A 12446-nucleotide genomic window follows, 5' to 3' on the forward strand; every position below is an offset into this window, starting at 1 on the left:
TGAGCGCAGTTATTGTTGGCAGTAGTAGTAGTATTAGATTTAAGGATTTCAGAAGTGCCTCAGCGTAATTACTTAGAATGTTACTCATATTTTGTGAGACTGTACATGTAAAAAAGGGTATGAATATTGATTCAGTGTTGTTTCCACAAGAATTTTCTTGGTAAAATAAATACAAAGTCCTGATTTTCCCCCTGTTTTATCTCCTAAATGTATTGATAGTTTTGGTTGGTGGGTTGTGATTAGTCACGGTGTAATTGTGGTAGAAAGCCTTGAAAGTGGCTTTGGAAGGCAGTCTGTATGATTATGTCTGATTATTTATTATAACTGCAGAAGTTGTGGAGATTTGAGTTTCATTTCAGAATTGCAGGCCATTGCTTTGCATTTCTTTATAGGGAATCTTGTTTGACACTTGCTATGCAGGATGGCTTTATTTTTTGCTTGTTCGTTCTAACAATTTGATGTTGTAAAATTAAAGTGTCTTTATCTTCCATTTAGAAAAATGGCCGGTATTTCAGGTGGAGCATAGTTTCATGTGCAACATGACCCCTTCCCCCTGTTACCTGTCATTCTGTGCTGAGCTGAGGGGGACCTCTCTCAGGAGACAATAGCAGTTGATTTTTATATTTATTGCCATTATGTTTGCTGCCCGACAGTGGTGTGGGGTGCTGAATGATAGCTTGTTCCCTGGAGGGGTTGTGTATAATTTGTCTTATTTCAGCATCATTGCAATTAATAAACATACAACTCTTTGCTTATGTTTGCATTTTTCTTGTTCACGTACCTATTCTGTCAGTTGTCTTCTTTGAGCAAGGAAATGTTTTCTCTTTGAAACACTCTTACCTCATACAATTCAGCATGTTTCTGTAGGTTTAAGTGAGCATATGTGGCCATCAGCACATGAAGTTATTGATGCTAATGGGGACAGAGGGCAAAAACTAGAAACAAAATGCGTAAATGACATAAAGATCATAATATGCTCAAGATTTTCCCCCCAAAAAGCAAATTACTTTTAGTAAGTTATAGATTATATTAATATTGATGTAAAGCTTCTCTTATTTGTCCTGCCCGTTTTTCTCCTGTTTCTTCTTGTGGAATGTAGCAAAGAAAAGGAGGGTTCCCTCTCTGGGGTAGGATTGCCAGCCTGTTGGGTTGGACTGTATAGTGTTTTATTCAAATACCACAATTGCGAGACATCATTATTTCTATTAGATTACGTGGCTGGAATTTATTTGCTTCCGTTGCCTGATACCATCTTATTATTTGAGGGTATAATTGCAGGAATAATTAATGTGTGATAATGCTTTAATGCCAAAAACTAGCACAGATCTTTTCTAAATTTTATATTCTAGGATTCTCATTATGGCACTAGGCTGTACTATAAATTACTTAGGTTTGGATTTGTCAGAAGGTTGTGAACCTTGCTTGGTATATATCTAACTTCTGGAATGTCAGGGCGAAATTAAAAAAAAAATTTAAAGAAGCCATTTTCTCATTCACAAAGTAATTATTTTTGCTAGGTGTGTGTTTCATTTTAGACATTTAATGCTTTTGTTACGTCAAGTATATTTGTAATCAGCAAAGGATGTGAGCATGGAGCCGGTCATTACACATCGATTAAAAAAGATTTACATATCGTTAAACCTATCTTATGATGGGATACTATTTTATTATTATCCTACATATTACAATTGCTAAAATACAGTTCAACCCTTGTTCTCATCTATTATTTAATATTGATGCATTTGGCAGATATGTAATGAAAGTTACTAATATTTGAAGAATATTGTACTGTATATATTAAATTAGGCTTTCTTTATCTTTGTGGAATACATCAATATGATAGTCGATGACATCTCAGTGATTAATAGTGAATTATTCTTGAGTCAAGCCTTTTTGTAACCTAGAAATTAAAATGACTATTCAAGTAACACCTCAAAATGATCAAATTAGCATTTTGTGATTGCATAATAATGGGATTGTAGTAGTTCTAACAGCATCATGGCTGCCTTTAGAGTTAAGATCATGTCAACCCCTTGATAATAAAGCCTTTTCCTTGAGAGTCGACTTTAATAATTTCCAGATTGATTCTTCACAGAAAATCATTTGACGTTTAGCACTGAATTTTTGTTACCGTTGTAACTTAAAATTATTTTGTTTTTATTCACATCATATTTAAGAAGTGAAATGAGTATCCTGTTTTAATGATTCTCCATCTTGTCATTGAACTTCATGCTTTTTGCCTCAAATATAGAGTTTTCCTGTATTTTGATAGTATTATTTTTGTTTTGTTTTTGTAAAGGTTCTTAAAGCCACTAAAATATGTACAGTTTTTTTTTTTTCTTCCTACAGATATTCACAATGCCTTTCTTGGGAATAACATTTGCCTTATTTACATAATTAACTGAGTTGTTTAGGTCTCTTGGGCAAATGGTACATAACTGGGGAGAGAAGGGGACAGGGAAGAGTTTGGGGTCTGATTAAATATGCTAAAAAGCTACTTAATTATATATTTCCTCAAGAGACTAACTGCTGTGAAGTCCTCTTTAAGATTAAACTAGCATTAGATATGAAAAAAAGGATTTTGTTTTTGATATGGCTTTACGATTACATTGTAGTTAAGCCAGCACATATAGTGTCTTTAACAGTTTGTTTGAACTGAACTGTTGGTTTTAGTGATTCTAAGAGTATGCATCTCTTAGCTATTATGTAGAATTAAAGTGAATATTTTAAAGTACTTTTTGGTTCCTGTGGCTGGTTAGTAATTTATTGAAGACATAAAATTGAGAGGGAACTGCTGCATTTAGGTGTGTGCTTTGTTGTAATTTCGACAAATTTTTTGGTTAAGTTTATTATTAGATTATGTCTTTGGTAAATTGGTGTTGCTGCGACCTGTTTTAGATTCATAGATTATTAATAACTCTGTTTACTGATTTTTTGAAAAAAGGTCAAGGTAGATTGCAAACCGGTTTTAGGGAATGCCTAGACAGACAAAGCAAAGCCAGGCTCAACCGTGTACCTGAATTCTTCAGCATTGTTGAAAATGGAACCTCTGAATGGCCTCCTTAACACAACAAGACCTCTTTTCTAGAAGTTGAGACCATCCGAAAACTTCTTGTGCCATAAACATAACAAGCGACCCTGTAGGACAGAGTAGAAGTGCCTGTAGACTGTAAATTGTTATGGAAGTAGACTGCCACATCTCTTTCCCAGGGAACAGCTGGTGAGTCAAACCACCAACCTTTTGGTTAGCACCCGAGTGCTTTAACCTTTGTGCCTCCAGGCTCCTTCTTGTGCCAGTCCTTTTGATGTCACTGTATGTGGGAAATGTTACTGGTTGTGACAAGGCAAAGTGAATCAATGAGTTGCTTTAAGGTGAGGAGGGAGTGTGCTCTACTGATGGGTGGTAAACATTCAGCACTGATTTAACTGCCCTGAAATATGTGGATTTTCTACCCCGTTTTTCCGCTTGTTAACTTTCAAAAGAGGTTATGTTTTAGGAAGTGATATAACCCTTTCCATTCCATGTCTTATCACTTATTTGAGAAGGCCTTACCAGTATGCTTTTATCACTCTTCTGGTTGAATTGAGTTTGCAAATATCATCATCAGTAGACGATCAGAAGTCCAGATACCCATTTTCTGTCAAGACAGTAACTAACAAAGAATAGTACTGATTATCAGTTGTGTCACCTACATCAGTTTTTTCACTTTTCTGAGCCTTAATTTCTTTACCTTTGAAAAGGAAATGAGAGTTCCTTCCTCACAGGCTGATAGGACTATCAGGATAATATTAGCATAAAGCACTAGCACAAGGAGAGACAGTATAATTTCCTTTCTAAACCAATCTGTTCTGTAGTAAGACATGGTTTGAATCCTGGTTTCACCTCTTAGCAGTGTGACCTCAGGCAATTTACTTAACCTCAAGAAGCTCTAGTCCTCATCTGTGGAATGAGGTGATGATAGTGTATCAACCTTATAAAGATTAAGTAAGATAAGTTTTTTTAGCTGGCTATGTAGTACATAAGTGTTCCAGTTTCCAAGGAGCGCCTGGCGGATTTGAACTGCCGACCCGGGTCGCTATGAGTCGGAATCAACTCGACGGCACTGGGTTTTTTTCTGGGCAGTACATAGCAAGCACTCAACAAATACCCCATTTCTGATTCTGTCTTTAAAGGGAGGGATGGTAATTCCTGTGTACTTAATTAGGTTATAAGAAGATGGAATGAGAGGAAATGTGTACTTGAAACCAGGACTTGAAACTGTTGTTTTTAGGTGTCTTCAAGTTGGTTTGACTCATAGTGACCCTGTGTACAGCAGAACGAAACACTGCCCAGTCTTGCACCATCCTTACAGTTGTTATGCTTGAGCCCATGGTTGCAGCCACCGTATCAGTCCACCTCATTGAGGGTCTTCTTCTTTTTCACTGACCCTCTACTTTACCAAACATGATCCCTCCTGATAGATAAGATGTCCAAAGTACATAAGATGAAGCCTCCCCATCCTTGCTTCTAAGGAGCAAGAAAAAAAAAAAAAATCCTCACAACTGGACCAACAAGCAATCTCATGATGAACGGAGAAAATATTGAAGTGGCAAGGATTTTGTTTTACTTGGATCCATAATCAACGCCCACAGAAGCAGCAGTCAAGAAATCAAACGACATATTGCATTGGGCAAATCTGCTGCAAAAGACCTCTTTTAAGTATCAAAAAGCAAAGATACGACTTTGAGGACTAAGGTGTGCCTGACCCAAGCCATGATATTTTCAGTCACCTCATATGCATGCGAAAGTTGGACAATGAATAAGGAAGACCAAAGAGAATTGATGCCTTTGAATTACAGTGTTGGCAAAGAATATCGAATATACCATGGCCTGCCAGAAGAACAAACAAATCTGTCTCAGAAGCACAGCCAGAATGCTGCTTAGAAGCAAGAACTTTAACCTAGCATTGTTAAATAAGATATTCAGTGAACTAGATGAAGGTGGTCTTCGTGTTGACATCCAGGGAGGCCACTGAGGTTTTGACCCTCAACTTCAAATAGAAAGAGTAAGACAATTTTTTTTTTTTTTTTTTTTTGGGCAAAGGCTATTTTTTAAACATCAGGTGAAAAGAGTTCAATATTAGTAATTGCTTGGCCATTTACTGTAGTGTTAAATATTTTACCTGTTTGATTTAGCTAATAAATTCTATTGTTAAATATAAGGAGAATGTTTCCCTTGACACACGCTTAAAAAAGCAGAACCAGTTCTGGTTCTTATACACAACTGAGACTTTCATTGTGTTAACTTGTTAGAAAGTAACCATTTCTCTGTTAGAAACTGTTTTAACTGGGAAGCTCTTGTAGAGAGCATGGGGGAAGGGATAATTCATGAGTGCTAATTGCTTGGCTGTTAATTTTCATAAGTGTTGATAGAAGCAATTCCTTAAATTAAACTTTGTTTAAAATGTATCAGGGGAAATATTCCACAATGTCGAGCCTGAAGTGAAAATTAATATGAATGCTGTGGCAATTAACACATACTGGTTAATAGCTTTTAGCAGCATTTTGGGATGATAGTCCTTAAATACATTTTTGCATGCTGCTCTTGTTTCAGCATTGTTCCAGCCTGTGTCTGGGTAATTATGAACAAATGTTTTCTGTGATCATTGACATTAAATAGCTCTCTTCAAAGAAAGTCACTTAAAACTTTGTAGAAAAGCTTGAAGCCACTGAGAAATGTTGGAAACTCAGAAAAGGTCACTGAATTGAAATTTTATTAAAAAAAAAAAAAAAATTGCCCTTAGAGGAACATGTTCCTCATCTGAATTTGGAATATTTGCTGTTATAATGGGAATGGTTCCCTGTAATATGTTAGGCTACTTTAGCTTCAGGATCTCTTTCCAAAAAAGTATTCCCTGGGCTTTTTAGTGTTGCTTTGTTTCTAGAGAATAGCTTTTGCTTATTGCTGCCTGAGTTCAGGCAGTGGACTTGCGCCTGAGGCCTTCTGGCCTTTGGGTTTCCTTCCCTCCTTTTCACCCCGAGCTGGCCTACTCCTCTAGAGAGGTATCTGAGAATGAAGCTGGCTACATAATACTCATCCACTTTCCTCCTTTCCTTTTGTCGATAAAAAACAAATCCAAACTTTGATCAGGAGAAGCTTTATTCAGAAAGAAAATGGGAAAAGGGACTATTATAGTAGGAAGAGGGGTCTGTTATAGTAGGGAGAATGCTCTGACCATAAGATAAGCAAATGTCTCAAGAATTCGGTGGAGCCGGAAGCATCTTTCTTTATAGAGACTGAGAGTAAACAATACTAGAAAAAATGGAAGTAGAATGAAAAAGCCTTAAGTGGATTCTTGGGGAGGAGCCCTTAAAAAACGGTTGTATGTTAATTCAGGCCGAGGGTGGCCCAAAGTTCAGGGACTTGGAAGAAGAGAAGTTAACCAAAGTTTGGTTAACTGGCATTTTGTTTGTTATTGATCAGTGGGGACAAACAATTCATTTACTCATATATGAGGCAGGGAATGGAAATTTGGAGTCTGTGTCTGGCCCTGGGGGCACAGTGGTTAAGAGTTTGGCTGATAATCAGAAGGGCAACAGTTTGAATCCAGCAGCCACTCCTTGGAAACCCTGTGGGGCATTTCTACTCTGTCCTATCGTATCGGGTCGCTATGAGTAGAAATTAGGTCACTATAAGTCAGAATTGACTTGATGGCAGTGAGTGTCTGGCCTTGTCATAGGTAAACAAGGGGGGATCCTTGAGTCTTAGCTAAGTCATTTGGGAAAGGTGGTTATTTGCTATAAGCCACTTTACCCAACAAAGGGTGGGGGATTCCTTTAACCATCTCTGTTTTCAAGGATCACAGGGTTTGGGTAAAATTCAAAATTACCACTTGCAATAAGAGTATTCCTGGGGCTAACCTGCCTAGTGCCCGTTAAGAGACAAGTCTTAAGATGATTTTGTGTTTTGATTTAGGAGCTGTTATGTCTCATACTTCTGTTGTCTTTGTTTTATCATTTTAACAGTTACTCTCTTGGCTCCTGGGTGACTCTGTTTTGTTAGTCTTCCTTTTCATAGGCAAGTTTTATTAGTCTAAGCTTTTTCTAAAAGGAAATATTAGATATTAACTACTTTTTAACAGATGATGATATACTAATCAAAGGACCGGATCTTTAGTTTACTTCTCCCTTGCTGTTGTATTAATGCTTTCCTCTCCCTGTTGCTTGACATCATGCTGAAAATCTCAAGGGGAGACTTTGGGATTTTTGTCTAGGTAGTGTTGAAAACGAACTAAACAGGACTCTCACACCAACCACAAAAGTAATGTTTTCAGCATCCTATTCTCAAGTTAAATATCTAAGCTGAAGTCTTTCTTACAACTTGCTTGCTCCACTTTGAGCTTTTTCTTCTAGGCCTCATTTCTGCAGTTTGTTCTGAACCTTGCCAGTGTGTTGTGGCCTTGTCTGGTTGCAGAGCCCTCTTCTAGAAATCCCCATCAGAGGCAGAATTCACCATTGACTTAAAGGCTTTTCAAAACCAAACCCAAACCCATTGCCGTCGAGTTGGTTCCAACTCATAGCAACCCTACAGGACAGAGTAGAACTGCCCCGTATGGTTTACAAGGAGAGCCTGGTGGATTCAAATTGCCGACCTTTTGTTTAGCAGCCGTAGCTCTTAACCACTATGCCACCAAGGTTACCAAAGGCTTTTCAAAGGCAGGCAGAAGTTTGTTGTGGAAAGAACGTATTTGTCAGGTTTGGGTTAGAATCCTAACTTGGCCATTTACTTGCTGTGTGACATTGGACAAATCACTTTGCCTCTTTGAGCCTGCGTATCTGTAACATGAGGCTAATGATACTAAGATACTATTGTGAGGATTTAATGAAAGTGGGCAGTGCATAGCAAACTGAATGGTGCATGCGCAGTGTCAAAAGACCATTAGTTTCCATTTCTTTTACCACATTACCATGTATTTACTTAACATTTAGTGAGGGCCACTATGTACCAGGCATTGTAAAGTAAGCACTAGATGCAGTGGTGAGCAAAAACAACTGGTTTCTGACTGCATGAAGCTTATTCTCTAGGTGTGGACAAAACCATTTTGATTCTCCTGGGATCCAGATTTCCGGATTCGTGGAATTGTTGGTGACCACATACCAGGCCATCTGCCTTTTGGTGTCCTTTTGAACCTTGAGCCTTTAAGGAGCTGTTTTCCTAAAGTCACCTTCAAGTCAAACAATAGCCTAGTAAGCAGCTTAGCAGAGATCGTTTTGCCTTAGGCATTGGGCTCTCTTAGAGAATTATCTGTGTACTGCCACTTCATAGGAACAAGACTGGAAAATGTATGACATGTCCTTAGTGACTCTGTTTTTCCAAACCAAAACCAACCACTGCCATCGAGTCGATTCTTACTCATAGCAACCCTATAGGACAGAGTAGAACTGCCCCGTAGAGTTTCCAAGGAGCGCCTGGCGGATTCGAACTGCTGACCTCTTCGTTAGCAGCCGTAGCACTTAACCAGTACGCCACCAGGGTTTCCTCTGTTTCTCCAACCTCCTGGAAACCTGTCCTGTTCTGATGCTATCTCCTGTGAAACTGACGTGACAGGGACCTATGTTTTCACTTTCCCCACTTCCAAAGTGCCTTCCTCATATATTCTGGTTGATGATGTTGATTGGAATCATACCTACTAACAATAAATGTATTCTGTTACAGAAATTTTTGGTGTTTCTCTGTGCATTTAAGTTTTTGACAACAGGAAGACAAATGTTACGTAAATGATCACCAAAATAAATGTAAAATTGCAATCCTAGTCCAGTCACAGCTAGTTAATTACCCAGTTCTGGAAGAACTACTTTGTGTTTTGAGAACTTTATAGTATTTTAGGAGGACCTGTCCTAATCTGAGGTGTCAGGGATGGTGTCCCTGAAAAAGTGACTCTTGACCTCAGAACAGGATGAGTAAGAACTAACGAGGCCTGAGGCAGAGGGCAGCTTGGCACTTTTGAGAACTGAAAGAAGGTTGTGTGACTGGAGCCCTAGGTGAGGTAGCACATGGTGCAAGGTGAAGCTCGGGGGCAACCAGGTATGGCTTGTAGAAGTGTGCTCTTTAACCTAAGCGTTGGGAAGCCTTGAAAAAGTTTAAATGGGAAGGTGAGATGATCAGATTTGTTTTGAAAAGATCACTGGAGCTGTGCTGAGAAGAATACACCTGAGAAGGGCTTGTAGGGACAGAAAGACTGATCAGGAGACTTTGCTGTGATCTGGGTAAGAGAGTGGTAACTTGGGCTTACTTGTTGGTGCTAGAGACGGAGTAGATGAATTTCAGAAGTATTTAGGAGGTAAAAGTGGTGGGACTAGTATAGAACAAAAACAAAACCCATACCCATTGTCGTTGAGTCAATTCTGACTTATAATGGGCTAGTTTAGTTTCTAAGGGATTGTATATAGGAGATGAGGGAGAAAGGAGTTTCAAGGATGATTTCCAGAACAGATTTTGGTTTGTGGAGCTCGATGGATGATGATATTATCCTTGAATTAGAAAGCACTGAGAGGGGGCTGAGGACGGGGGTGTATGTTACTGCTGTGAGTTGGTTTGAGTCTGTGGATTACAGATCATAGCGTGTCACCATGTTCTTTAAGACACTACACATATCCTTTTTAAAGGGGTAGAGTGCACCCCAGTTGTTTGGTTTGTATTTGGATTGTTTGTGGCAGTGGTCTCTGAGCTGAGAATGGGCTGAGAACTAGGGGCTTGCTCTTTGGTTCCCATTTCACAGTTAGCTTAGGAACTCTAGCTAAGGAACTGCCTCTGGACTTTAGTCACCTCTTCTGTGAAACAGGGCTGTGCTCTCAGAGGCTCATTCCAACTCAACAAGTTGTTACTAGGAGAAAAATGAGAGGGAAATTTTAAATGAGAAATATGTCATTTAAGAAAATACATTGATTTTAATTCTCGTAGGTTAGGCCATTGAGAGAGAAAACATGGACATTGTTTTGCTATAACAAGATTACTGTTACAATACTACTTTCTCCCTAGCTAACTGATTATCAGATTTATCAGTTGAAATCTGGTTGGAATGAACGTCAAGCACTGAGGTCCTAGGATATAATCCTTGGAGGTGTGATGGGAACTGGGGAACGTGGGGTTTTATATTCAGCTTCCTCATCCTTGGTACCTTCTTCTGTGTGGTTTGTAGTATTTTCTTGTCCCATGAAGTACTAGAGCCTGATTTTACTATCCTGAAGGCAGCTATCCAGAGAAATCAAGTTGCAGCCCAGGGTCACCCTGCTGGGACTAATTCTAGATATTGTAATTCTCAGAGATTTTCCTTTTCATTCTTAATGGCATTTATATCCACAAAATGGGAAGTTGAGTTGCAGGACAGGAAGGCCATGTGGTAGAAATAACATGGACATGGAACCAGATGTGCATTTTAGCCCTGGCCATACCACTCTTTCTCTAGGGTCTGTGACAAGCCATCTCCCATCTTTAAACCTTGTTTTCTGCATATTTAGGATGAGGAACTTGGTTTGATAACTGCTTGGATTCCTTAGGGCCTTAAGATTCCGTAGTTTTGTGATTAGGGAGGTGATTGTCATCAGAGAAATGAGGAGGGTTAAAGATGGGAAAACTTGAACTCTTTAAGCATTGATCTTCTACATATATGTGGTACTCTTCTCTTTTAATTATAATAAAACTGTGATGTAGGGAATCATTAAGGGGATTGACGCTCAGAGAAGAAGTGTCTTGCTCAACAAAATACCCCACTAGTATGTGGCAGAACTCCTTTCTATTTATTCTAGTACCACAGTTGTCTTTCCTAGACTGTTTTACAGTCATTGATATGAAGGAAACAAAAAAAACACTGTTAATTTTTGAGGTTTTTCAAGATTTAAAAACAAAGTTTTTTCATTTACCATTGTATTTGAAATCTGACATACTGGTTTAGGTATTATTACCAATTGTGTGGGTTGGATAAGTTATTGCATCTCATAAGCCTCAGTTTCCTTACATGTAAGAAAGAAATAATGAGATACTGGGGTAGTGGGGAGGAGTAGGAAAATATAATGCTCTACACATAGAATCTAGTACATGCCCCACAAATGCATATTTCTTTCTGTTGATCTTTCTGGCGTACAGAGTGAATTCATTCATACGTCTTCATCTGTCCATCAACCCACCCATTCATCCAACAAATTATTTCCTCAGCACCCACACTGTAATGGTTCCGTTCAAAGGTTTATGCATACCGGCTCTGTATTGTTGTTGTTACTAGGTGCTGCCAAGTCGATCCTGTCTCATACCGAGCCCGTGTACGACAGAATGAAATACTGCCCAGTCCCGCCCCGTCTTCACAGTTGTTGCCATGTTTGAGCCCGTTGTTGAGCCACTGTGTCAGTCCATCTCGTTGAGGGTCTTCTCCTTTTTCACTGACCCTCTCCTGTGGCAAGCATGATGTCCTTCTTCAGGGGCTGGTCACTCCTGATAATATGTCCAAAATATGTGAGATGAAGTCTCGCCATCCTCACTTCCAAGGACCATTCTGTCTGTACTTCTTCCAGGACAGATTTGTTCATTCTTCTGGCAGTCCATGGTATATTCAGTATTCTTTGCCAACACTGTATTTAAAAGGCATCAATTCTTTTTCGGTGGTCCTTATTCATTGTCCAGCTTTCAAATGCATATGAGGTGATTGAAAACACCATGGCTTGGGTCAGGCACACCTTAGCCCTCAGAGTGACATCTTTGCTTTTTAACATTTTAAAGAGGCCTTTTGCAACAGATTTGCCCAGTGCAATATGTCCTTTGATTTCTTGACTGCTGCTTCCATGTGCGTTGATTGTGGATCCAAGTAAAATGAAATCTTTGACAACTTCAGTATTTTCTCTGTTTATCATGATGTTGCTGATTGGTCCAGTTATGAGGATTTTGGGGTTTTTTATGTTGACATGTAGTCCATACTAAAGGCTGTAGTCTTTGATCTTCATCAGTAAGTGTTTCAAGTCCTCTTCACTTTCACTTTTTTTTCACTTTCAGCAAGCAGGCTTGTGTCATCTGCATATCACAGGGTGTTAATAAGTCTTCCTCCAGTCCTGATGCAGTGTTCTTCATATAGTCCAGATTCTTGGCTTTGAACTAAAACCAAAAAAACCAAACCCATTGCCATGGAGTTTATTCCGACTCATAGCTACCCTATAGGACAGAGTAGAATGGCCCCATAGAGTTTCCAAAGAGCACCTGGTGGATTTGAACTGCCAACCTTTTAGTTAGCAGCTGTAGTGCTTAACCCTTACGCCATCAGGGTTTCCAAGGCACTGTTAAATAATACATGGCTAACTGCCCTGGAGGGACTTGAAGACAAAAGTGTCCATATAGCCAACAAGTGGAAGCGCCATACTTCAAAAATGGGGTTGTGCTAGGTGCTGGGGACTTTGACAGTGGTCCAGCACTTCAGCTGCACCTC

The 12446-nt window shown here is 39.1% G+C and overlaps 1 protein-coding gene across 23 annotated transcripts in view; it reads left to right on the forward strand.

Annotated features, from left to right (window-relative positions):
- MAPKAP1 (MAPK associated protein 1) overlaps positions 1 to 12446 on the forward strand; it is a 270012-nt gene that overhangs the window by 57111 nt on the left and 200455 nt on the right. The window lies entirely within an intron of this gene.

The sequence above is a fragment of the Loxodonta africana genome, chromosome 9, assembly GCF_030014295.1.
Source record: "Loxodonta africana isolate mLoxAfr1 chromosome 9, mLoxAfr1.hap2, whole genome shotgun sequence".
Lineage (NCBI taxonomy): Eukaryota > Metazoa > Chordata > Mammalia > Proboscidea > Elephantidae > Loxodonta > Loxodonta africana.